This window comes from Euprymna scolopes, chromosome 13, assembly GCF_053919585.1.
Source record: "Euprymna scolopes isolate OS-2025 chromosome 13, ASM5391958v1, whole genome shotgun sequence".
Taxonomy (NCBI): Eukaryota; Metazoa; Mollusca; class Cephalopoda; order Sepiida; family Sepiolidae; genus Euprymna; species Euprymna scolopes.
This window is the reverse complement of record NC_136494.1, coordinates 112,616,853-112,643,491: the sequence shown is the minus strand read 5'-3', so window position 1 is coordinate 112,643,491 and position 26,639 is coordinate 112,616,853.

Genomic DNA, 26,639 nt, shown 5'->3' with positions numbered 1-26,639 from the left:
TGATGACGAAGAGACGTACTATTAAATATTTACTTCTTATAATGACGAAGAGGCGTACTATTAAATATTTACTTCTTATAATGACGAAGAGGCGTACTATTAAATATTTACTTCTTATAATGACGAAGAGGCGTACTATTAAATATTTACATCTTATGATGACGAAGAGGCGTACTATTAAATATTTACTTCTTATGATGACGAAGAGACGTACTATTAAATATTTACTTCTTATGATGACGAAGAGGCGTACTATAAAATATTTACTTCTTATAATGACGAAGAGGCGTACTATTAAATATTTACTTCTTATAATGACGAAGAGGCGTACTATTAAATATTTACTTCTTATAATGACGAAGAGGCGTACTATTAAATATTTACTTCTTATAATGACGAAGAGGCGTACTATTAAATATTTACTTCTTATAACGACAGAGGCGTACTATTAAATATTTACTTCTTATAATGACGAAGAGGCGTACTATTAAATATTTACTTCTTATAATGACGAAGAGGCGTACTATTAAATATTTACTTCTTATAATGACGAAGAGGCGTACTATTAAATATTTACTTCTTATAACGACAGAGGCGTACTATTAAATATTTACTTCTTATAATGACGAAGAGGCGTACTATTAAATATTTACTTCTTATAATGACGAAGAGGCGTACTATTAAATATTTACTTCTTATAATGACGAAGAGACGTACTATTAAATATTTACTTCTTATAATGACGAAGAGGCGTACTATTAAATATTTACTTCTTATAACGACAGAGGCGTACTATTAAATATTTACTTCTTATGATGACGAAGAGGCGTACTATTAAATATTTACTTCTTATAATGACGAAGAGGCGTACTATTAAATATTTACTTCTTATAATGACGAAGAGGCGTGCTATTAAATATTTACTTCTTATAATGACGAAGAGGCGTACTATTAAATATTTACTTCTTATAATGACGAAGAGGCGTACTATTAAATATTTACTTCTTATAATGACGAAGAGGCGTACTATTAAATATTTACTTCTTATAATGACGAAGAGGCGTACTATTAAATATTTACTTCTTATAATGACGAAGAGGCGTACTATTAAATATTTACTTCTTATAATGACGAAGAGGCGTACTATTAAATATTTACTTCTTATAACGACAGAGGCGTACTATTAAATATTTACTTCTTATAATGACGAAGAGGCGTACTATTAAATATTTACTTCTTATAATGACGAAGAGGCGTACTATTAAATATTTACTTCTTATAATGACGAAGAGGCGTACTATTAAATATTTACTTTTTATAACGACAGAGGCGTACTATTAAATATTTACTTCTTATAATGACGAAGAGGCGTACTATTAAATATTTACTTCTTATAATGACGAAGAGGCGTACTATTAAATATTTACTTCTTATAATGACGAAGAGGCGTACTATTAAATATTTACTTCTTATAATGACGAAGAGGCGTACTATTAAATATTTACTTCTTATAACGACAGAGGCGTACTATTAAATATTTACTTCTTATGATGACGAAGTGGCGTACTATTAAATATTTACTTCTTATAATGACGAAGAGGCGTACTATTAAATATTTACTTCTTATAATGACGAAGAGGCGTACTATTAAATATTTACTTCTTATAACGACAGAGGTGTACTATTAAATATTTACTTCTTATGATGACGAAATAGAGACCGTACTTATATTTCACTTGCACCGAAAGACAAATAGCATGGGCTATCCCCCTCCTTCTCTCGCTGACTCTCTTTCCCTCTCTTTCTCATATCGAATCACGAATGGCTCTTTACTGAGTTATCAATCACCACCAAGAACACAATAACCGCGCTCTCCTGAGACTGATGTAAATCAAACACGGGAAAGAACTCTTCGGTGCGCATCGATGCCAATAAAAAGAACAAATTATTACCCACAATTCTTTTCATGCGCCCATAAATCAAGAGCTGAGATAAATTGGTAGTTATACAGTTTACACTAGAAGTGTTTCGTCTTAATTTAAACGAAAACACGGAGTTGAAAGCAGTGTTTAACTTAGTCGAAAAACAAGCCCAATTGAATGTTGCTTTATTTAATGTTTGCACTATTTTACATGTCTGCCTGTGTCAATAAGTGCATATCCACACAACAACGTAACAAACTCTCAGCGATAATTGGCCAATTTGAAGAGAGTCGAAAAAAGGTAATGTTTAAAGAACTTTCGCAAACTAGAAATGTCATAAAATGATACTTATTTTTATACAAAAGATATTTTCGATTTTAATGAGATATGCGAATCATGATGCGGAAATTAAAAAGAAAAAACAAAAACAAACAAACAAAAACTGCGGCATGATAATATAATGTATTGAACATTGATATTTATTTAACTATGTCCTGACTAGATTTCCATATTAGTTCATTGCCTTAAGCATTTAGTTATTACATAAAAGCACACGTTTAGATACACATTTATTTATTTTAAATATATAAACACACACACATACACACACACACATATATATATACTATTATCTAAAATTAACTTTGTGTATTTGTGTATGTATGCGTTTGTTCCCTATGGAGTCTGAAACAGCTGGGCCGATGTTGTGTAATTTCACACGAAGGTAGTTAATGTGTCTGGAAGTGTTCTTACGTATGTTTTGTATCGGAATTTGTCTGATAAGTCTAAAAAATCAGATCGAAGAAGTTAGTCTGATTTGAACCAAAAGTTAACACCTTTATACGACCTAACATCACAAGTGCATTTGGGAAGTTTTATCACGGCACAAGCAAAAGTGCACAGCCTATAAAATCAACTGTGAGTTTATTGATAAAACACGGGCGCGTTCGAAATTAATTTTTATTTTTAGAGCAAAATGTAACTATGATACTTGATTTTAGTACGCGTATCTTTAATTCAAGTTATTATGTAAAAATCATTTTAAAAAATCAACAGTTGGTTCTATAAGAAGCGTATTCCAAATGAATGTTTCTGTTTAAAGCCAAAATGGAACCACGGTACTTGACTTTTGTACTTGAAACTTTAAGTGAAACCATTAATTTCCGACAATTTTATAAAATTCACAATAGATTCTCTACAATGCAATGTAAAGTACAATGTATTGTGGAATAAGTCATTGCCGGGAGTGATGCTAAGCTTCCTTCCGTCTGGTATACTTGCTAATATATATATATATTTAGACTCCTACTAAACAGACTAAATGAATATATTTGCCCCTCAGTACTGCCCGAAGCCCAAAGTGGGTTCAGACCCGGGCGTGGCACAATGGACATGATCTTCTCAGTCCGTCAGATACAGGAAAAATGCAAAGAACAAAGGCTGGCTCTATACCAGGTATTTGTAGATCTGAAAAAAAGCCTTCGACACTGTAAACCGAACTGCCCTGTGGATAATATTGGGGAAACATGGATGTCCACCTGGTTTCGTAAATATGATTAGACAACTGCATGAAAACATGAAAGCGCGTCTCCAGCTAAACGGCACAGTTTCAGAGGACATTGCCATCGACAACGGGGTTAAACAGGGAGATATTCTAGCTCCAACCTTGTTCTCAATCTATTTCGCAACAACACTCGCGTTCGCATTTAGAAACTGTGAAACGGGAGTGCTCTTTCGATTTCGGACAACGGGCAAGTTATTCAACCTTACTCGTTTCAGGGCCAGATCGAAAACATTTCACTCACTTGTCAGGGAGCTGCTGTATGCTGACGATGTAGACTTCGTCGCACACACGGCAGAAGATATGCAGGGCATCATGGACCGCTTCTCCAGGGCGTGCACTGCCTTTGGCCTCACAATTAGCCCGGAGAAAACCAAGGTAATATTCACCCCAGCTCCAAACAGCCGCTACGAGGAACCGGTCATCTGTGTAAATGGAACGAAACTGGGCACCGTTGATGACTTTGTATATCTTGGCAGTACTATATCGAGCGACGGAACCCTCGATAAGGAAATCTTAGGAAGGATCAATAGGGCAAGTAAGGCCTTTGGTAATCTCGAAAAACGAGTGTGGGCAGACAGAGCCCTGACCTTCAAAACAAAGATAAAGGTATACGAGACTTGTGTACTACCTGTCCTCTAATATGCCTCGGAAACATGGACGACATATCGCTGTCATATCAAGGCTCTGGAAAGATTCCACCAGACATGCCTACGCAGGATATTTAATGTCACCAAACAAGCTCTCTTGTCCGATGAAGAGGTGCTCAAGAAGGCGAGCACATTCAGCATAGAGGCTCGAGTCTTTCGAAACCAGACTCGATGGGTGGGTCACGTAGTGAGAATGGAGGATTATAGGATACCTAAGCAATTGTTCTATGGGGAGCTTGAATGTGGCAAACGACCCAATCACAAACCTCGGAAAAGGTACAAAGATGTAGTTAAGGGAAACCTGCGGGCACTTGGCATAGAAATAACAAGGTGAGAAGAGATAGCTGAAGACCGGGAAAGTTGGAGGCGCTACGTCTACGCGGGATGTGAGAATTTTGAGGTTTTGAGAGTTGAGCCCGCCACTATAAAGCGAGCCTTACGAAAGCGAGAGGATACAGAGGACTTTGATCTCGACCCCGCGTACTCGTGCGGGATATGCGGCAGGGTGTGCCTGTCAAAGGCAGGCCTCAAGAGTCATGGAACTACGCACGCGGGACATAAACTGAGAGCACGGGAGGGAGGGGGCGGTCACCAACAAGGTTATCCTGCAGAATATGCGGCAAACTGTGCAGGCCGGGTGGGGCTATGTGAAATCATATGCGGACTCACTCACACGCCATCGTATCGTGAGGGTTGGCCGTCTTCTGTAAAGAAGTGGCAGTCACCATATATATATATATATATATATATATATATATGTGTGTGTGTGTGTGTGTGTGTGTGTGTATGTATATATATATATAAGATGAAGAATTAAATAAGGATAAAAAATATTTATTAATGCACATTATTTGAAGTTATTGTTTTCCATAGGTTAAGTAACTCATCAAGTTTAACAAGATTAATACAAGAGTGCACATCAATACCGAAGTAGATCAGGGTATACTCTTTATTTGTTTTTACATAACAGTAGAATGTTACCACACATTCATGAGTACGTTTCGGTCAGCTACTTACCAGTAACGAAAACTCTTAAGGCGATAGAGCTTATACGAAACCAAAGTTTGCTATGAGAATATCAGGTCATTCTCGTTAGAGGGAGTTAATATTAGGAGTTTCTGTTAGATGTTGTGAAAAATAAGATTTTGTTGTATATGAATAAGACTCAATAGGGGTGCAAATTTGAGTCTGTGTTTAGATATAGGAATGAATGGGAAAGAATGGGGGTGGGTGGGATTAATTGCCGAGGTAGAGATAATGAAAGACTAGAAAGGAAGGTACCCGTATGCGTGTTTGATAGCCGCCCCCAAGCTTAAACATACTAGTGTGTATAAGTTCAAACAGTAGAAGCACGTGGATTTTACATATCTATGCTAAAAGGGGTTACAGATTTAATTGGGATTATTCAGTTATAAAAATGCTTTTAATTCGACTAGAATATTTTATTTGGCCAAAAAAGGTACGGCTTATGCATATAGATTTAATTGTCTATTCAATATGGACGTTACATCAATTAGGGGTGTAGGATAAGTAAACTCTTTCTACCTAGGCATTTCGAAGCCTAATGCCTCTCATGAGAAGAGGAAAGAAGATGCTAGGTAACATATTAGAGATGTGACGTAATTAGGAGCGAAATAAGAAGGCGTGAGAAGAAAAGGGTAATACATTGAAACTGTTGAGTGAGGGGGATAAGAGAACTACAGTAATTAATGCGATGGAGGAAGAAGATTGCTGATATTACAAAGTCAAGATAAGTGGTATACAATGCCATTATGCATATGCTACCATGGCGAACCTAGTAATCACTAGTGGTGGGACGGATCCAAAGTTTTTCCCGATTCCGATACAATTACCGATTCCGTTCTAAATTTCCGATTCCGATTCGATTCCCAATTCCGATTCCGATTCTTTTAATATTTATGAATATTTAATTAGATATTTGTTTTTTGTTTGTTTGTTGTATTTTTTTTTTTTTTCGTAAATTTTCAAATTGTTACATAAATTGCCGGATAATTCCCGGGTATATTTTTTCTCCAATGTTTTCCTTGTAATGTATTGTAAATTGAAAGACAACAAAAGGTTTATTTTGATTTTAAACAACGCGAAATTGTATCATTTCGTCGTTAGTATACAACATGCTACTTGAAAGTTTTCATAAACAGTTGAAAATAATCGACGATTGGTCGGTACGATGAGAAAATGCAAATGTCGGATATATTATTATAGAGTTAATGTTCTATCGATTTTTATATATTAGAGAGTTGCGATTTCAAAAAATAAAATCATATATCTATATGACTTTGGTGCATCAACTTGAGTTCCTTCAGCTATAATCGAAACCGAAACCTAAAGTTATGAAAGATTCTTGATAAAATTATTTATTAAAACAAAAAATAAATGACTTGAGTGCCATCAACTATAATCGAAACCAAAACAAAAACTTATGAAGAATTCTTGGTAAAATTATTTATTACAAGAAATGGGAATCCATAATTAAACAATAGTCACACGGATGTAATCGTGACATACAAAATAAATGACACACACGCTATCGTATTAATATATAGCATGGCTTAAAAACATAAAAAAAAACTACGCTCTTATTATATTTCAGTACCCATTCTGAAGTAGGATGATTCTTGGCAGAAGAAAACAATAGAGTAAGGGAAGAAAGTGAATCACAAAACCTTCCAACGGTCTGCCTACCATACATACAAGGCGTCTCCGAAAGAATTCAAAAGATATGTACCCCTTACAATATTAGGGCGGTATTTAAAAGTGAGTCAACTCTAAGAAGACATCTAGTCAAAATAAAGTCACCAATGAAGGAGAACCAGACCAAGAACTGCATATATTCCATTCCATGCAGCTGCAGCAAGGTTTACAAGGGCAAAACATGCCGCCCTCTTAAAGTAAGGGTGGAGGAACATCGAAAAGCAGTGACTAGAGGGGAGACGGAAAAGTCGGGTATAGAAGGTGTCTGGAAGGAAAAGAGTGACCATCACCCCCTCTGGGATAAAGTTAAAATAATAACCAGTGAGCCCCACTAGAAAGTGCGAAAACTCAAAGAAACAACACACATGCTAGGACATAACAACCGCCCGAGAAAACCGAGTATAGAACTGAACACAATTTGGGAACCTCTAATCATAAAAGATAACCTAGAATAACAACTTAGGTTTAACAGTTTCCAAAATTGATACATCATCGTCCTAGTGACACATGGCCGAGGCGACTAAGACGTTGGAACAGACATTGCAAATCTCCAAGGTGCTGAGTCCAATCCTGAGCGAAAGCAGTGGCAGTGACAATGGAAGCGACAGCGATAGACGCAACAGCAACAGCATTAAGCGGTAGCAGCAAGGACGGCTTGAATGGAACGAAAACATGGTACCCCCGTAACAATAAAGGGTTGGGTTCGAAATTCCAAAACGCAGTTCCCGAGTTCGAGATACACCTGAAGAAGGTCGAAGGATGATAGGGCCGAAGCCTAGTGGCAAAAACACCGACGATGAGGAATTGAGTCCGAAAAACGAAATCTATAATGAAATCACCTCAGACAATTAATATCATGTTTTGGGTATTTTAAATGTAAATGAAAGTTTTTTTTAAGTAAATAAACTTCTCAATGTTTGCTGTTTCAAAATTTTTATAAATTTGTGAGATTTTCATCTATATTTTCACTGGTGCCAAAACCAAACAAAATATAAGGAAACATGAAATATTTCAAAGGATGTGGTGATCATACAAAACCCAAACCAGAAAAAAATTCCAAGCATGTTAAATCTTTTATATTAAAATTCTAAATCTCTAATAAACGCCATATGGCCATTTATCAAATATATGCGAACAGTTTTTTAATCGGTGATATTTAATAGGTAAGTGAACTTTTGAATATTTACGTTGTTTACAATAAAATCTAATAAAAACAAATTAAATTTGGTTTGGGGAATATGAGGATTTCCTTGTGTCCAAAAAAGTTCATAAAACTTTATTTCAGAAGAAGCTGATGACAAACATCCCAATGTATAGGTGGCGCCAACAAAATACCCCCCCTGCCCAGAGTATTTAAAACTTGTTAATAATCATATGAACTCCCTCAGATGAGGGCACATATGCATTTTAGCGAATAGACTCGAAACAATTATAAATGACTAATAAATAAAATAAATAAAACTTTGGTAATCAATGTTAAATCTGTAAATAAATTTTATAACTCATTCTATTACCCATTCTCAGTCTTATGTTGTAAGGGAACAACTTATAATAATAATAAAAAAATATGCTTGTTTCATTTTTTATTTAAGAATTGTAAAGAATCGGTTTGGAATCGGAAATGAGACTATAATTTTTCCGATTGCGATACCTACCAAAGTTCCGATTTTTCCGATTTCCGATTCCCATTAATCGTCCCAACACTAGTAATCACCTTATATGCATTAGACTTTGAAATACCTGGGTATAAAGAGTTAACTTATACTACACCCCTAATTGATGTAATTACTACAAAAAATATGATACGGAAACTATATGAAATATTTTAGGACACATTTTTGTTTCCTTTCTCTAGCAAGACTAAGTCAAACATAGTTTAGGGTTAGGTTTGCTAAAAAGAAAAGTTTTTTTTTTTTCACATTGTATAGATTATTCGTAGAAATTAGTTATCGTGAACTATTCTCTGGCAAACAGGTATATTTTCAGGCCTGGTCAAACCTTTTTTTATGTGTGAAGTGATCGATGTTATCATTCCGCTTTCCCCAAATAAAAAGTGCAGGAAAACGAACCTGATACAAAAGTAGCTTGGCGACAAATAACTCCAAATTAAAATAAGCACAAAAATATCTGTTTCGAATAATAAAAGGAAAAGGATAAAATTAGTAATTAGACACTAAAGCTATCGGGCGATGGAGTAACATTCTCAACGAACGAAATATTTTTTCGATCGGGACTACGATAATACTACAACAGTCTTTCCACTAACAGCGAAAAAATAGAATAAAAAGTTTCGTCGGATTTTGAAAATAGTTCTCAATTGTACTTGAAGATATTTTCATTTAAAATTAGAGAATAAAATGGTGACAAGTTTTTCACCAATTAATTTTTTTTTCTCTCAGAGAAAAAACGTAAACTATTTCAACGTACAGTGGTAAACTGTAATTAATAATATTACAGTGTTTCTTTTTAAATAAATGTACAGAATAGACGATTTCACAAGAGATTATTCTAATAATGACCCGACAACAACAGAAAATCGAGGAAAAGAAGTTCCAACAGAAATAAGAACTTCAAAAGCAACAGATGCTTCAACAACTGAAAGCCGAAGAAAGACATCATAAAAGTAAAGGAAAGTTGAAAAACAACAGATTCTACAACAAATGGAAATGGAAGAACGTCTACAAAAAACAAAGATGACTTCTTAAAAGCTTGGCCAATAAACCAACCACGGACAGTAACAGCGTTTTCGCAAAACATGAAATAGGACACCAAAGAGACTTTTACTTACATTCCTGAACAAGACCAAACGTTCTACACGTTCTTTAGAAGGTATGAAAACCTTTTCAATATCGATTGATAAGATTAGCCTGATACGGAAAAGCCAGTGTGCTTTTACAAAGGCCAGGAACTGTTGAAGAGTAGGCTTGTAGACTACATTCTACGCAAAAGACTACGGATCTGGAGTTCGTGGAAACCGTTGTTAATATAATAATTTTTCATTCCAAATACATAAATATTTCATAAAAAAGGGTACTTTTTAATTTGACGACAAAAATTATTTAATGTGCATGTCTGTTGTAAAGAAGCACTGTAACGACTTTAGAGCAGCAGAATTATCAACAGATGATTCTAAATGTCTCAGTTTTGCTCAAGGGCTAGTATCGGCAAAAATGCTGAGATTAAACGGAGAGTGTTAACAAAAATGGGAAGCGAACCCAACCTTACTCTACAGAAACTTGCGAAGGATTGCCGGAGGCTATTAAGCATCAGAAGGGATTCTAAGAACGTAAAGGAATCGGGCGTAGCATATGCCAGGAAAGTGAAGCACACCTCTAAAAATCACATCTCAATGAAAGAGAAATACGAATATGTCCAGCAATATCCCCAGTATAAAGGAACGAATTACTTTCCTGAAAAGGACAAAAGAAAATGACTACCCATATGTGCAAAACAAGCGGACTAATCAGAAGCAAAAAAAAAAAAAGAAAAAAAGAAAAATACTGATGCCGCGAATTATATTGGAATAAAACTTCTAAAAACTGTGGCAATTTGGGAACAAAATGTCGTATTATAGAATGAGATGCCAACGAAATAGTAGACAAAATCCAACGAAAATTCATACGAAAATTTACGCAAAATAAGTACCACTTGGGCCACAAAACCTGACAACAAAGAACTGTTTCATGAATGGAGTACTGTTTATCCGAAAATTGAGAAACCTTTCTTTAGTTTTTATACAGCTGTGCAATCTGTTTCAACAGAAAGGCACCATTTCTTTTTTTCTTTTTTATATATTTTCCACCAAATATTTTCTTCTGGAGTCCCCGTCATTGCGGATGTGATTCATGGAAGCCACATGTATGTGTTAGTTGTATTTTTTTTTCTCTTTCTCTTTCTCCGTCTATCTGTCTATCTCTCCTTGTATCTGTCCGTTGTACACACAGACGCACACAGAAAGTTACAAAGAAAGTATATAAAGGAGACAAAAAGAAAGAAGTATGGTGGTAGGAGGATGCAATAAAAGGGAATGGCATGAAGGAAGATTATGGTTATGTAACAGTGTAGAATGGTGTTTTATATAATGTAAGCTAGGCAGTTTATGATAGAGAAGAAGCACAGATACTGCTAATAATAATATTATCAATAGTATAACTCGGACTTTCTAATTATATGTTTGTAAGTGATCGGGGAACTCTGTTACTAATAGCTGATTACTATAGTGATAGAAGTTCGCACTAAAGAGGGATGCTAGTATGAGTAGATTGCCGTTATGTAACAAAGTTGAATTGCGTTTTATAGTAACGTAAGATAAAATAACGGAATGTAATTCATACGAATCGAGTATTATTATTATTATTATTATTATTATTATTATTATTATTATTATTATTATTATTATTATTCTACTTCTTCTTCTTCTTCTTCTTCTTATTATTATTATTATTATTATTATTATAATTATTATTATTGGCTCACATGGAGCTTTCACACAAGTCAACAAACGATCTAATTGGAAACCTGTGGTATTCTCTGGAAGCTGAGTGACAACAAGTCTCCCCAGACGTCCAGCCCTCTCCACCTCTTTCGATAGCATTTGCAAATAAATTTGCATCATCGCAACAGCCGCTTACCATTGATTTCTCACTGGTAGTGGCCATTGGTTTATACTGGAATTTGAGTGGCACTCAGCCTCCCCAAGGTCCCAGTCCTCTTTGCGCTTGTCCAGCCAAGGTCTGGTTGGTTATTATTTGCTTCGGCCGTTATCATGCTGACCATTACTTAAATGGAAACTGAAATATTCCAAATGGCTTATTAACATTTACGTTTAATACAACAAAAAAGATTGGCGTCGCTACAAGTTAAAAGCTAGCCACATTCGGATTCGATGATGAAAACCCTAGCTACATTCTGATTGAGGTTAAATAAATCTTGCTTACCAATGAAAACTAAAATAATACAAGTCGGTTGGCTTAAATACGTAAATAATGATCGTATCAATGTTTATTCATAAAAACTTATAGAAGGATATATAGAAATTAAACCCCAATTATTTAGATGAGGATTCTATTGTGTAAATTTTAAATGAATGTAATAGATTCTTTTTAAAATTTAAAATTATTATTTGTTTGCAAATAAAATTAAATCAGAAGAAAAATCTTTTGTACGTTGCTGCACTATATTTTTTTAAATAGTATTTACAAGTTATTTTTGTTTTTCTTATACATTTGTATATTTTAAGATTTATGTGTAATTTTTATTATTTATTTTTGGATTTTTGGATAAGAGTTTTGACAATACTGTGCAAGTTTTTTTATCATTAAATTCATTTTTTACGGTATCTATTGTTTATTAAATTGCTAAGTGAAACTACAAATAAGTTAAAAAAACAATAATAAAAACATCCTCTCCCCATGTTAAAGGATTTCAAAATAACTTTATTATATCAACACGATCTTTTCTCTGCAAAAGTACCATTTTTTATTGAAATAAACATCACAATTTCTCTAATTCTGTTTTGTTTGAATATTTCTGGTTAATTTTCACTTTTCTTGATAACGAGGCCAAAGATTCCGTGTTCCGCATGTCCCGATAGAACAGTGAACTAGAATGCTTGACTTTAATCGCACCCAGAAATTGACAGTTTAAATTCTTCAAAATCTCCTTCAAATGACAAAGTAAACATGTTTTCCCCATTATTATTGCAGACAAACAAACCTGACGTTGGCTGATTAACAGAATTTGACAGGTTAAATACCTCAAAATCTCCTAAATTAATTTTTTAGGCAAAAGTACAACCTAGTTACAAAATAACCTTCTCCATGGAAAGAATGGCTTTGTAAATAACGATTTTATTATGGTAACATAGATGCATAAGCATCATCATAATTATTTCGAATTATTTTATTAAGAGCCAAATTTGCTGGAATATTTTTATTCGTAGTGATGGCCTTTTGTTTTTGACGAATTTCGTAATGATATAAATTAAAAATAATTAAATTATCCCCCCCCAATTGTTATTTTGAACTATTTAATCAAGTAAGATTTTTATATTTTACTTGAATACTAAAGTAAAAAAAAAAAGCCGTTGATTTTACAACTAACTTTTTTGAGGGGTGAGGAAGAGTAAAGCTGACAATTAGACCCTAAAAGTTAAATGGATTCATAAAAAGCTGGCAAGACTGAAAACTAGGTTGCAAAATACTCTTGATCACAATATCACATATAGTGAACAAAATATCCTAATCACCATTATGTTTCTACTAACTTGCCTCCGCACGAGGGCAGAGTTAGACACAAGGTCTATGAGGACGTTTGTACGGTAAGCCATTTTCCCCACAGATATCGGTCAGAAGTTTTTTACAAAAATAAACAATATAAACGAAAACACATTACTTATTTTAAGCAATGTATAAAGAACTTTATTTTTTTCAAACAATATAAATAGAACTGTTTATCATTTTAGATAAACAATATAAACCTTTTTAAATGTTTAATTTTAAACAATATAAATATAATTATTCTCCTAATGACCGATTATCAATCTCGTGTTTATTGAAAATTGATTCGCTTGTTTTTATTTTTAGAAACAATTTTCTTTTGCGTATTCTTTTTTTTAGTTTGTATTTTGTTAGAGCCCCGAGTTACCGCAAATCACTATAACAAGAGAAATAGCTGATGTAGATATGCATACAGTAGTTGACTTTGAGTTTATAGTAAATTTTTACTTGGTTTCTACCTTAACATTTTCCCTTAAAATAACGGCTTTATAGGTTTTTGGATATACTGAAAACGAATATCGCATTTGAATGTAGTAGTTTTCCGGATATTAAGCGATTTTATGTGTAAAGTACTGGCAATAGTTATACGCGCAAGCGCGCATATTTTTGGTGTTCAACAAGAGCCACCATTTTTAACATAGATTATATTATTTAATATCTGGTAAACGCCTTATTTACGGAAACTTTAAATGTGTTATTCGTCTTCAGCATACCTGAAATGTTTAAAGTCATCATTTTAAAGGAAAATGTTAAAATAGAAACCAAGTGAAAGTTTACCGTTTAAAATTATAAAAATTTACTTTGTATATTGTTTAAAATTAAAAATAAGAAAAATAAAATTTATGTTTATATTATTTAAAATTAAAAATAATGAAGGTTTATATTGTTAAATATTGTAAAAAGTTTTATTTATATTGTTTAAAATTTTAAAAATGTTTTGTATATATTGTTTAAAATAAATAAAAAAGTGTTTATTCTTTAAAAAAAAGATATAAGTTCTGCTGATTTAAAACTAACTTCTCAAATACCGACATCATTGTTTGCATATTGTTAGCATCGTAACTTAACGGTGATTAGGAAATTATGTTTCTTTTATGCGGTAGAGGGATCGAGAGTATTTTGCCACCTAATCCCCAGTCTGATAAATAATAATTAAACATTATAATTATTATTTGTTTATTGGGCGGACGTTTAGGAAATTGAGCTTCACTTCTAAATTTCACAATATACTTTTTTTTTCTGTTTTCAAGTTAATCTCATCGTTTATGAAGTTTACTTTCAGATTAAAAAAATAGAAAATGAAAATAAAAATCGTCGGGTATCAGTATTCAATTATAACGTCATAAATTATTACTAAATTGAACACTAATTTTAATTAATTTATGAACATCATCGAGAACAATATTGCAACTCGATAAGAAAACCAAACAGTGTAAATTGTGGAATTTTGAGGTGAAAGGGTCAATTTCCTAAACGCTCACCGGTTATTCTGTGACCTTAATACCGGACTCGTAATAAATATTTACTTCCAATGTTTTTTTTTTTAGTTTTACTTATTTCAAATTAATATAAATTATTACATGTCATGTTGAAATTAGTAAAAATTCCAACGCAATTCAGGTGAAAACATTATTACCTACTAAAGTATCATGTCGAAATATTTACAATCATAGGGTGCTTTTAAACCTACGTACTTAAGGTTAAAAAATTATTACCTATTTGCGTGTCATGTGGAAATTAGTAAAAATTTTAACGCATTTCAAGTGGAAACATCATTACTTATTAAAAAGTTACGTCAAAATAAGTAAAACCATAGGATAGCTTTGTTGGTTCTTTTTTACCTATGCATTTCAGGTGAAAACATTATTACCTACTTATATGCTATGTTGAAATTATTACAAAGCAATTAGTACAAAGCAGTTTTCTGTAAATACGGAAACCCAAACCTATTTTTTCCATGCACGTGTAATCCAACATGTCCTTACATAATAAAATTGAGGCAATCAGAACATGCATAAAATTAACCTGTCTTAATATCACATGTGTAGCACGAACATCTAGTTGAACTTTTGAAAGACATTAAAGACAGACATGTACTGAAAATTCTATTTGCAAATGTTTATGTTATTAAATTTCAAAAAAGAGGGCTACCACACAGCCATATAATCAAAATCATTGCGAAATCAGGATAAGATCAGAACAGTTCATCAAAATGATGTAATTGTCAGCAGAGATACCAAGACCTGAATATCCAGAGTTTCGTGATTTACTTAAGTCTTTAATGGTACATGATTCAACCTCAATGTAATTGTTTATGTAATAAGATGGTTCTTTCTGATGTATGTTTGTTTTTTAAGTTTTCAACTACCATGGAATTTCCACGCATTGTGCTAGTTATTATTATTATTATTATTATTATTATTATTATTATTATTATTATTATTTGTAGTATAGGTAACACTATACGTAGTTGTTCTGAAATACTGTATCATCATATTTTCATCTACTAACATGTAATTAACACATGGACCAATGAGATATCAAAATATCTTCAAATTAAGTAAAGACGTCATCTTTATTCCCTTGTATACATATTGACCAAAGGACTGTTTCTCATCTCATATGGGCGTACATAGTATCTCATCTCCTTGTTTAACCAAAAAACATATTTCCTCTGTTACTTCTTTGAGGACCAGTATTTTGAATAAAAAATTCTTCAGATGTATACATCTTTGTTTTCGTTTATTTCACTGTGTATTGTATTTGTGTGTGTCAATTCCCGACTAAGGAAACAAAAACGAAATCATTGTTCTCCAGACCTATGAGAGAAAGGAACATCTGTCATGAACGCGCGTCAGAAACAGAGTTTAAATTTCTAGTAAAAGTGCATTAAGAAAGTCGTGACTATGTAGAAACATAAAAGGTCGCTCGTTTTAATGGGACCGCTTCCGTCTTCGAATGTTTAAATTAAAATATAGAAGACTTTATTTTTAGAACGACCCTCGTATAACAAAGAGAGCTCAAGACACCCATGCGCATCCCTCGCTCATCGCTGGCAAAAGTGCATTGAGAGTAGTGGTGCTTATGTTGAGAAATAAATTTTGGAACACAAAAGGTTGCTCTTTTTAAAAGTACCACGCTTCAACGTTTATTTTTATCGAGCCTTTATATATATATATATATATATATATATATATATATATATATATATATATATGTGTGTGTGTGTGTGTGTGTGTGTATCTATATTAGAGAAGAGTTTTCCAAATGTTTAATATATTATATCAATAAACCAATGGCAATGTACATATATCAATAAGAATATAAGCCATGTAAATTGATTCAATTATTAAGCAACATGATTGACATTTCTTTAATCGAGTATTCATCTATACTTGCAAAAAGCAAAACAAAGAGAACGATAACATCATATTTGTATGTTTTCGAATATATTTCGAAAAAATACAAATAGGATGTTATCTTTCTCCTTGTCGATTTGGTTTTTGCAAGTATATATATATATATATATATATATATATATATATATATATATATATATATATATATATATGACCATGGGCATGGAATATGTGCCTACATTAAGGATGGCTTCCCGTGTGGCAGGGATATCTCTAGAGAAGATCCTAATTTACCCTATGTGTGCTTCAGGGTTGCACTTGCTAACACCACTGCATTTATATTTGCCCTCTATCGGCCCCACAGCAGCGGAGTTACTATCTTTAAGAGCATATCTGAGAAAATAGACCACATACTGTCTGCACATCCCTTGGCTAACATCCACATCTGTGGTGACTTCAACGTCCATAACGTGGAATGGCTGACCCATTCAAATAAGACACGAGGGGAGATTTTATCATGATTTTGCCATTGCTTATGACCTCACTCAGATTGTTCGCGAACCCACCCGTGTGCCCGATATACCCGGTCAATATGCAAGCCTCCTAGACCTTTTTCTCTCAACTTCCCCTGAGCTATGTTCATGTTCCGTTCATTCTTCTCTAGGATCCTCCGACCACTCCGTCGTTAAGATAAAAACGAAATGTAAGAAGTCCCCAGACGTACTTCTCCAGCGTACTGTATATCGATACTCTATGGCTGACTGGGATAGCTTCCGTACATTTATATCTGATTTACCTCTGCACTCCATGTTTAAAAAGGAAGTGTCCTCTATAGTATCAGATCTGACCGAATGGTTAATTGTAGGCATAGACCAATTCATACCATCTAAAAAATTCCAACAAAAACCTAATAGCCAGCCATGGTTCTTCCCAGAATGTGCTGCTGCTATCGCGCACAGAAATCACTTTTTCCATAGCTACCAACGTAATAGATGCACTGAGACTAAAGCTGCTTTCAGGACTGCCAGCAACCACCGTAAAAGAGTAATAAAAATGCAAGAGAGCTATATGCCTAGTCTGTTAAATCCAAGGAAGCTGATCAGCGGCTTGGTTCCCACCAGTTTTGGCAAATAACAAATAGGATCCTGAACAAACGTGTGCGTTCTATCCAAACCATTATCAATGGATCAGAAGTCATCTCGTCAGCGTCTGACAAGGCCAAACTATTTGCAAAGAACTTTGCAGCTAATTCTACCCTATGCGACGAAGGCCATCAACTCCCCATATTTCCTCCTATAACACAGACCAAGCTAGGTAGCATACAAATATCCGTGCATGAGATCGCCAAGCTAATCAAGAACCTTGATTCCAGTAAAGCAACTGGCCCTGATGGCATCCCAATTATAGTGTTAAAAAACCTTCAACCAGAACTTGCTCCCATACTTACGAAACTATTTAAGCGCTGCCTTAAGGAGAAGTGCTTTCCGACTCCCTGGAAGACCTCATCAGTTTGCCCTGTATTTAAGAATTCAGGTGATAAGTCATCTCCCTCTCAGTATAGACCAATAAGTCTCCTGTGTGTTATGAAAAAGTTGCTGGAATCCATATTAAATAGAGAAATAGTCAACCACCTCAGCAGGAATAACCTTCTTAGTGACACACAATACGGTTTCCGCTCTGCAAGATCTACCGCAGATGTGCTGACGGTTATATCCCACAAGATTAGTGAATCCCTTGACAAAGGCTTCCTTTCTAGGGCAATTGCTCTTGACATATCAAAGGCATTCCACAAGGTATGGCATAAGGGTCTACTTCACAAGATTTCCAGCTACGGTATAACTGGAAATGTTTCTCAATCATTAAATCATTTCTCTCCGATAGGCTCATAAGAGTAGTGGTCGATGGACAAAAATCAGAGGCCTGCAGTATAAATGCTGGAGTCCCTCAGCGGTCAATCCTGGGCCCAACTCTCTTCCTGATCTACATCAATGACCTCCCTAAACACATACGTAAATCATTCGTTCACATCTATGTTGATGACACGACCATCTACGGCAACAGATCAAAGGCTGTAAATGACAAAGTTCTCTCTGATTCTCTCTCCTCTGATCTCGAGCGCGTGGTTCAGTGGGGGAAGATGTGGCTGGTTATCTTTAATGCATCCAAAACCAAACTCCTATCCTTACATCATCAACGCTCTGATCCCCATCTGGCATCAATTGTGATGGATGGCTCTCGTCTGGGTGAGGCCCCTTGTTTTGACAAGCTTCTGGGTTTGACCTTTACTCCTAATCTGAAATGGAACACCTACATCAAGTTTGTTGCCAAGGTCGCTGGAACGATGGTGGGATCGTTCTACCGCTCCAGAAGATATCTCACTACTGATGCAATTCTCTATCTATATAAAAGCCAAGTACGTCCAAGGATGGAATACTGTTGCCATATCTGGGCAGGAGCTGCTAAAACAGCCTATCCTGCCTTGACAGAGTACAAAATAGACTTCGTGGCTTAGTGGGGGATGCCCTTTCTCTACCCTGCAACCTCTCTCCCACAGAAGAGACGTTGCGAGCCTATCCTTGTTTTATCGTTATTTCCATGGCAGGTGCTCGTCTGAACTCCAATCTCTGGTCCCCCCTCGCCAATCTTTCACAACCCCCCCCGTCTAGCTGAATCCACTGTGAAAAATTTTCCCCACTCTATATCTGTGCCTAAATCAAAACACGGATTCCATGAACAAAGCTTATTTCTTAGAACTACACGCCTATGGAACTCTGTTCCTTCTGCCTGCTTCCCACCGGACTACAACTTGGATGTCTTCAAGTCCAATGTTAACAAATTCTTAATTCCTAATGAACCGCCTCCTTAAGTAAACACTTCATCAAATCTCCACACTAACGTAATGTACTTGCAATAACCCTTATCCCTGAGTGGCTTCCGGGCCTTGATAAGTGGTGATCACTGTGTAAAAAAATCTCCACACTAACGTAATATACTTGCAATAACCCTTAACCCTGAGTGGCTTCCAGGCCTTGATAACTGGTGATCTCTGTAAATATATATATATATATATATATAATTAGTGCCAATCATCTAGGGCCTATAGTTCGCCTGGAACGTCGAATTAATTTGACGAAGTACATTAACATGTTGACAGTATTTTCTTACCCTACTTTGGCCGGAATTTGTATGATAATCCCATCTTCATGCAGGATAATGGTCCCATTCACACGATTGGCAATATTAACAGGTTCCTTGAAGAGCGTGATATGCAGTGTTTGGATTGGCCTGCACAATCTTCAGACCCCTATCCTATCGAAGACGTATAACATTACATCAAGCAACAGCTACGCAATTATAACATTTCAAATCTGGAAGAACTTTGGACAAGCATTAAAGAGAAGTGGGATACGCTTTCACCGGAGTATTTCTGTATATTAATCCAAGGAATTCCCAAAAGATTGCAAGTTGAAAAATTGCAGAAGGGCTATGCTACTTAATAAAGACTAGTTCCTTGTTTTGGGTTGCATTAATGTTCTAAAATTACATTTAAATTACAATTTTCCATTGTGCGGAGTTTCTTTTTCCCTTCTCGATTTGAAGTTAATTTTTTTAAAATTGACAAGAACAATAAGATACTTCAATTAAAAGTCAAATATGAACGGCTAAAATAATAGAAACATAAAAGGTGAATTAAATGAAGTGTAGTAGTTTGAACAGTTAAATTCGATTTAGCTTAAATTTACGGCATTTGAAAAAAAATCACAAGCGCGGGCTTCCTTTTTGGCAACACTGTATGTGATGTCTTCAGAGTAGATTGTAATAAGCAATCCCTACTGACTTCGTAAGTTTTTCACTACATAATGCTAGGCAAGCTGCCATAAAAGCACAGAAGCAACAAGGAAGCGAATATATGAATATGCAATGCGATTTAAATCACTGTTTTTTTTTGAATTTATATAATTTGATATAGTTGAAATCTATTATAGTATACGATAAATAAATGTGCTTCCTCATTCTGAGCAGCCCATCAGCGTCAATTTTTAAATATATACTATATGTTACTGGTGATTTTATAGAGGCGTAGTAACTCAAACCGGTTTATTTCTGTGTTTTGTACGTATTCAGTTAATCACAGTCATCAGGTAAGCATACGTAGTATGATTTTATATTTATCTTATTATTGATATAGTTAATCATATATTATTATTGATATAGTCAATCATATCTTATTATTGGTATAGTTAATCATAAATCCCTGATTGAAAAGTAGGTATTTTATTAATAAAGACTAACGAGGGCGCCCATTGTTGCTTGGTAGTAAAATACGATTAAATATGTTTTAATTCTATGCAATTCTCGTATTTATAATTACAGAGCCAATTCCTTACTGAATATTATATCGGAACTAATATACAGTACCTATTTAAAAAGGTTTAAAATAAATTAATTGGGTAATATCAGCTAGAATCGAAACCAAAACAATTAGCGCTCCAGCCGCGCGCCCAACCGTTGGAGTTAGATAGACAAGAAAGATTTGAAATTAATTCATTTCAAGTTATGAATGAATTTGCGCATGCGAAAAAGTAATAGAAATATGTGGGCAGGTTGAAATGGACATTTTGCATTTTAACTCGCCGACATGTTTTTGTATGGGTTATTCATCCACCCAAACAAATATTTTTGTAGGTATAAACCATCCCTGATGTATGATTACTGTTTCCGTTAATTTCCGTATTATGTGATCAATAATTTAACAGTTTATTGTTTATTTCACACACACACACACACACACACACACACACACACACACACACACACACACAGACACACACACACACATACACACACATACATGCATCTACTAGTTTGTTTATATAGAAGATTGCTATCGAAATTATCTCAAAATTGAACACTGGTGAAAAAGGTTTACACGTTTAATATAACATTTATTACTTGCACATCATTTGACATGCAGTAAAAATTTTCTTTGTATGCACAAAAAACAAAAACAAAACAAAAAATAAACAAGCACACAAGGCTTATTTCTTCCTAATTTTTGTCGTTTAAATCGAGAAGTGACGGTGGTCGACGACAGAGACTGACGACCTGCGTGTTCCAAGTTCGAATCCAGCCTGTTCGACAAAAATTAATGTCATTTAGGATGCTGCCGATCTTCATGATATATCTCTCATAAGTATTCTATGGCTTTCTAGGAAAAATTTATTTATTATTTTATAAAATTTTTATGATTTAACATAATTTCTTCGAATTTTATTATTTTAATTTGTTATTTCAAATTATATTCTAACATCTATTTTTTAAAGATTATGTTATTTATTTTCTAAAGCAAATTTATATAAAAATTGTTTTTTCATTAGAATAAAAAAAACATTATTTTTGCATTTGCGTTCCAATCAATTTCATATTTCCACTTCAGATGTTTGTGTCATCCATGTTTTCCAATCAAAGACAGAAAGTTGATTTCATTAGAAATCTTTCTTTGCAGAAAATAAATCCTATTTGCTTTAGTCAACTGCATTTGACAATTTGACGATGTCACGTCATCAATTCGTTTTTTAAAATGATTTTTTTTAAATCTAATTAATATGTACAAATATCTATCTATATAATAATAAAACTCAGATCAGCTCGCTTGCTTGGGAGTTTAAAACCTTCATCCGGTTTGTGACTTCCGGTTTAAAGAATTCATCTGCTTACTTATTTCATGTCTTAAGTCCGATATTAAAATGTCACCACTGCTAATCAAAGAATACACAAGGGCAAATATATTTTTCTGTTGTTACTTATTTTAAAATGTTTTCCTTACAAACAAATGCAATTTAACCCCGTTGAGGAAGAAGAAATATGATTTAAATATAAATATACAATATACAATTATTATCATATTTATAACCAAATTTACTGCTGTTAGCAGCGCTCTTGTGGATTCTGAGGATTTTTTCAGGTCTTACTTAAAAATATTTTCTCTTCAAGGACAGGGGATGTAGAAAATTTGTTTTGGTAGTGCTTTTATCAGGGTCTCCATAAATTTAATTAGTACTTTCACTAGTGCTCTGGCCGCTTGATTTTACTTTTTTTCGCTCATCTCGCCCCAAAAATGTTTTCTCGAAACAATAAAAGACAATATAATCTAAAAATCACTTTTTATTTGGAACATTTTTCATGTTATCCTTAAAGTGCCAACATTATATATATACTAGCAAAAGTACTCGTCGTTTACTGGGTTCAAAAACAGCCTACAGAAAATGGACTCTGATTTATGAAAGTATGATAGTTTATGAAAAGGAAGGGTTGTAAAGAGATAGCTTCGACTTTGTGGATAACAAAACCAAAGCAAAGTATGATGAAAGTAAAAATAAAATAGATAAACTCCATAATTTATTATACCATACCTGTTCACACTAAAACACTTATCACAATATTTTGGGGATCTATATTAAAAAACCTTGTTAAACTTTGTGACACATTTCCATTCTATGGAGGTCAGGCGCGAACGAACACCCCATAATTTTATTATACCATATTTCTTCAAACTGAAACATAATTATCAGAGTATACTTACGCAGATAGATATGAAAAGTCTTTATTAAAGTTTGTGCCTATTTCAATTCTATGAAGGCCAGGCGCGAACGCAGACCCCACAATTTTATTATACAATCCCTATTTAAGTTAAAACATACTTATCAAAGTATTCTTATGTATATCTATAAAAAAAACCCTTGTAAACGGTTTTTTTTTTAATTTTTAAATTTTTTTATTTCCATACTTTGTGGACCGGGCGCGAACGCAGACCCCACAATTTTAATGAACCACCGTTCTGCCAGATCAAACATACCCATTTCTGTATGTCGATACATCTTCTATCATTATATGTAATCAGTTTTTTAAAATAGTCGATCATATAGGAGCCTATTCGTGACCACACACACACACACACACACACACACACACACACACACACACACACACACACACATTCAGCTTTATATTATATATATATATAATTATTTAATAATAAATATTAAATATTATTTATATACGTATACATTTCATTCTTTCGAAATGATCAGTGTAGAGATAAGCATTCACGCGAGTTGTACTATTCGTTCGCCGGAACAAGAACTATATCAAGCTTAGAAAGTTTATACCCCCCTCTCCATATATATATATATATATATATATATATATATCGTGTACATTTAAGCACCAAGTTTTCATTTAAACATATATTGTTGAAAAGCACGGAAAGTTTCTATTTAATGACTTACTTTTTGATTTTTTCCAATTTACGTATTAATATTTTTGTAGCATTAGCAAATGTTTGTATGAAGGATTCATATGATACGTGTTCTTACGTTGATTCAGCTAGCGCTTTCTACTGAAACCTTCAGTCGTTTCCAGACGCTTATTTATCTGCTGGATTTAAAACGTGACTATTCAAAAAAAAGTACACACACACACAAACACACACACACACACACACATATATATATGCATATATATATATTAGATTAGAAAATGGGCAAGCATAAAAATGATGATGGTCTTAATTTATTATAAACACAAAAAATTATATGAAATATAATACTTGTAGTCGATCACCAGGCAGAAATCACTGCTCACACAAATTCTCCCAACTGATTTTGCCGATTCTCAAACGTCAAATCATTTCTCGATCCTCCTCCACGGACAAGTGGCCTGTTTTTATAAGGCACGCACACGTGATCTCGCGTGATTTCATTCACTACAAAACGTCACGGCCGCCATGATGGACTCTGTCTTGCTTTCTTTCTCGACGCGCACGACTCACAGGACAGACAGACATGAAGACGTTTGTATGGTAAGCCATTTTCCCCACAATACTTAGTTGCAGAATATATACATGGGTATGTTTATATGTTTATATACTTGTGCTCGTATAATTCATTTATAAACTAATTAACTAATCATTATGAGTTTTAGAACACAGCTTAAAGGTATAAACATTATAATTAGTTGAATTAATTCTATGCATAGGAGGCAAAGCAGGGGTGAAAACTGTAAAAATTCAAATGTCTTTGATTTTTCTGAAATTTAAATACTACGCTTTAACTTCAATACCAACATATCAACACTCTTTGATGTAACGAATATAAATACATCCGGGTCCTGCCTGCTTACAAACAATATGATTGGATCGTTAAACTATAAATACTGACTAATGAAGCTTCCTGGATGAGACAGCGCAAAGCACACCACAAGCCTCGTGCAAAAATACTAGTTTCGACCAAAAGCACTTAATCATTAAGGCGATTCAGCAGATTATTACTTGAACCTACAAGGCCCACTCAGCTACCTCAAACGAATATATTCCTTTCGCAGGACATATCGGTGCTGAAAGGTCACAGAAACAAACTTCTAAGTTAAAAAATGTAACGAAGAACATTAATATGACTTATCATTACCTACTTTAAAAAAAAAGTTTTCTCACCATTTTTTAACTTAACGAGGAAGATATAAAATGTTATTTCATTCAATTCTTACGGAAAATAAGAACTCAGCCTGTTATCTTGTTTGTACTTAAAAAAAGTTTATTGTCTACACAAATTGGGGATTTTCCCTTGTGAATACGTAATAATACAGATTTATAAATTAATGTTGTGGAGCAAGACCGGAGAGCTGTGTTCGAACGCCGGATAGGCAAGACACATGTGCCGGTTGCTCCATGAAAGACTTTAACACGCCCTCTGCCAGACAATCTTCCAACTGCAGTACAACGGCACCTTTGTAAATATGTATTATCTTTTCGTCTTAATATATTTGTTTTACCTTTAATTTCTGCGTTAGTGTTGTTATTGATACAGACACAACAGTAGCGACGGGATTTCGAAAAAAGATTTACGCGTGAGAAAATACACTATCAAACTCAACAGTGGTATTCGGGAAATACATTACTCGTCAAAGATTGGAAAAAAATTCACTCGGGAATTCAATGTTTAAAACGCAGCAACTATGAAATTGTCGAACGCTCTATTCAAGCGCTGGATACTTTAAAAAAACCAAGATTTTATTTTTGTGACTACTTGAAAAGGAAATTCAAAACCCGAAACACTTGAAAAGAAAAAAACAGCAAGCATTTTATTTCAAAGTGCCTACGAGAAAAAAAAACTTGAAAGTTACAGTAACCCTTTCTGCAAAGTGTACACACACACACACACACACACACACACACACACACACACACACACACACACAGTGTTTCGCTAGGATACCGTGAACTTATTAGGTAGACTGTTTTGAAAGAAAAAGTAATTTTTTTTCCTCAATGTACAAAGAAGAGATTTTTTTTCTTGTACGTAATTAATAACGTAACAAAAGGAATCGGTTGTTCGTGGTTATTAAAGAAAGGAAATTGTAAAAGTGACTGATTTACTAATTTGAAAAAAACAAAATGGAAAATCTTATCAAGTTATTCGCGGAAATGCATGTGGAGAAATGCGTGACTTACCTGGATAGACCACGTGCGGGTTGGTCACCGAAAATAAATAAAAAGAAAGAAAAGAAACGGTCAAGACTCTTATTTATAGAGTAGTGATCACGTGAGTTAGAAGAATATGCAAATAGAGGTGAACGATTTTGCGACATAAAAAGCCTGTGTTGTTAAGAGGAGGAGCAGACTGTTGGCAGAAGTCAGTGCTGTCAGACGTGCTTTAGAGTTTTGTTATTATATGCTGTGCTCGATTGTTGGGAGAGAGAAAAGAGAAGAGGAGGAACCAAGAAGACATTCTGCAGATACTTGACTTTGTGTTGGTTTTAAGCTATTTCGGCGCTTGGTGTGCGGTGACTAACAATGGACAGATTCGACATTCGCTTAATACCCGAGTTCGACGGATCTACCACTGGACCGGCTGTCGTCGAATGGATTGAAAAGGCAGAGAAAATCTGTAAACTGTGCAAAATTAAAGAACCAGCCACAGTTATCCCTTTGAGGCTAACCGGAGGGGCCTATGCAGTCTACCAACAACTCGGGGATGAACCAGACTGGGATGAAATCAAGCAGAGCCTGTATACAGCGTTTGGTACAGATCCATTTGTTGCGTGGCAACTGTTCACGAGCCGGACACTTCAACCCAAGGAAACAGTCGACGTGTACC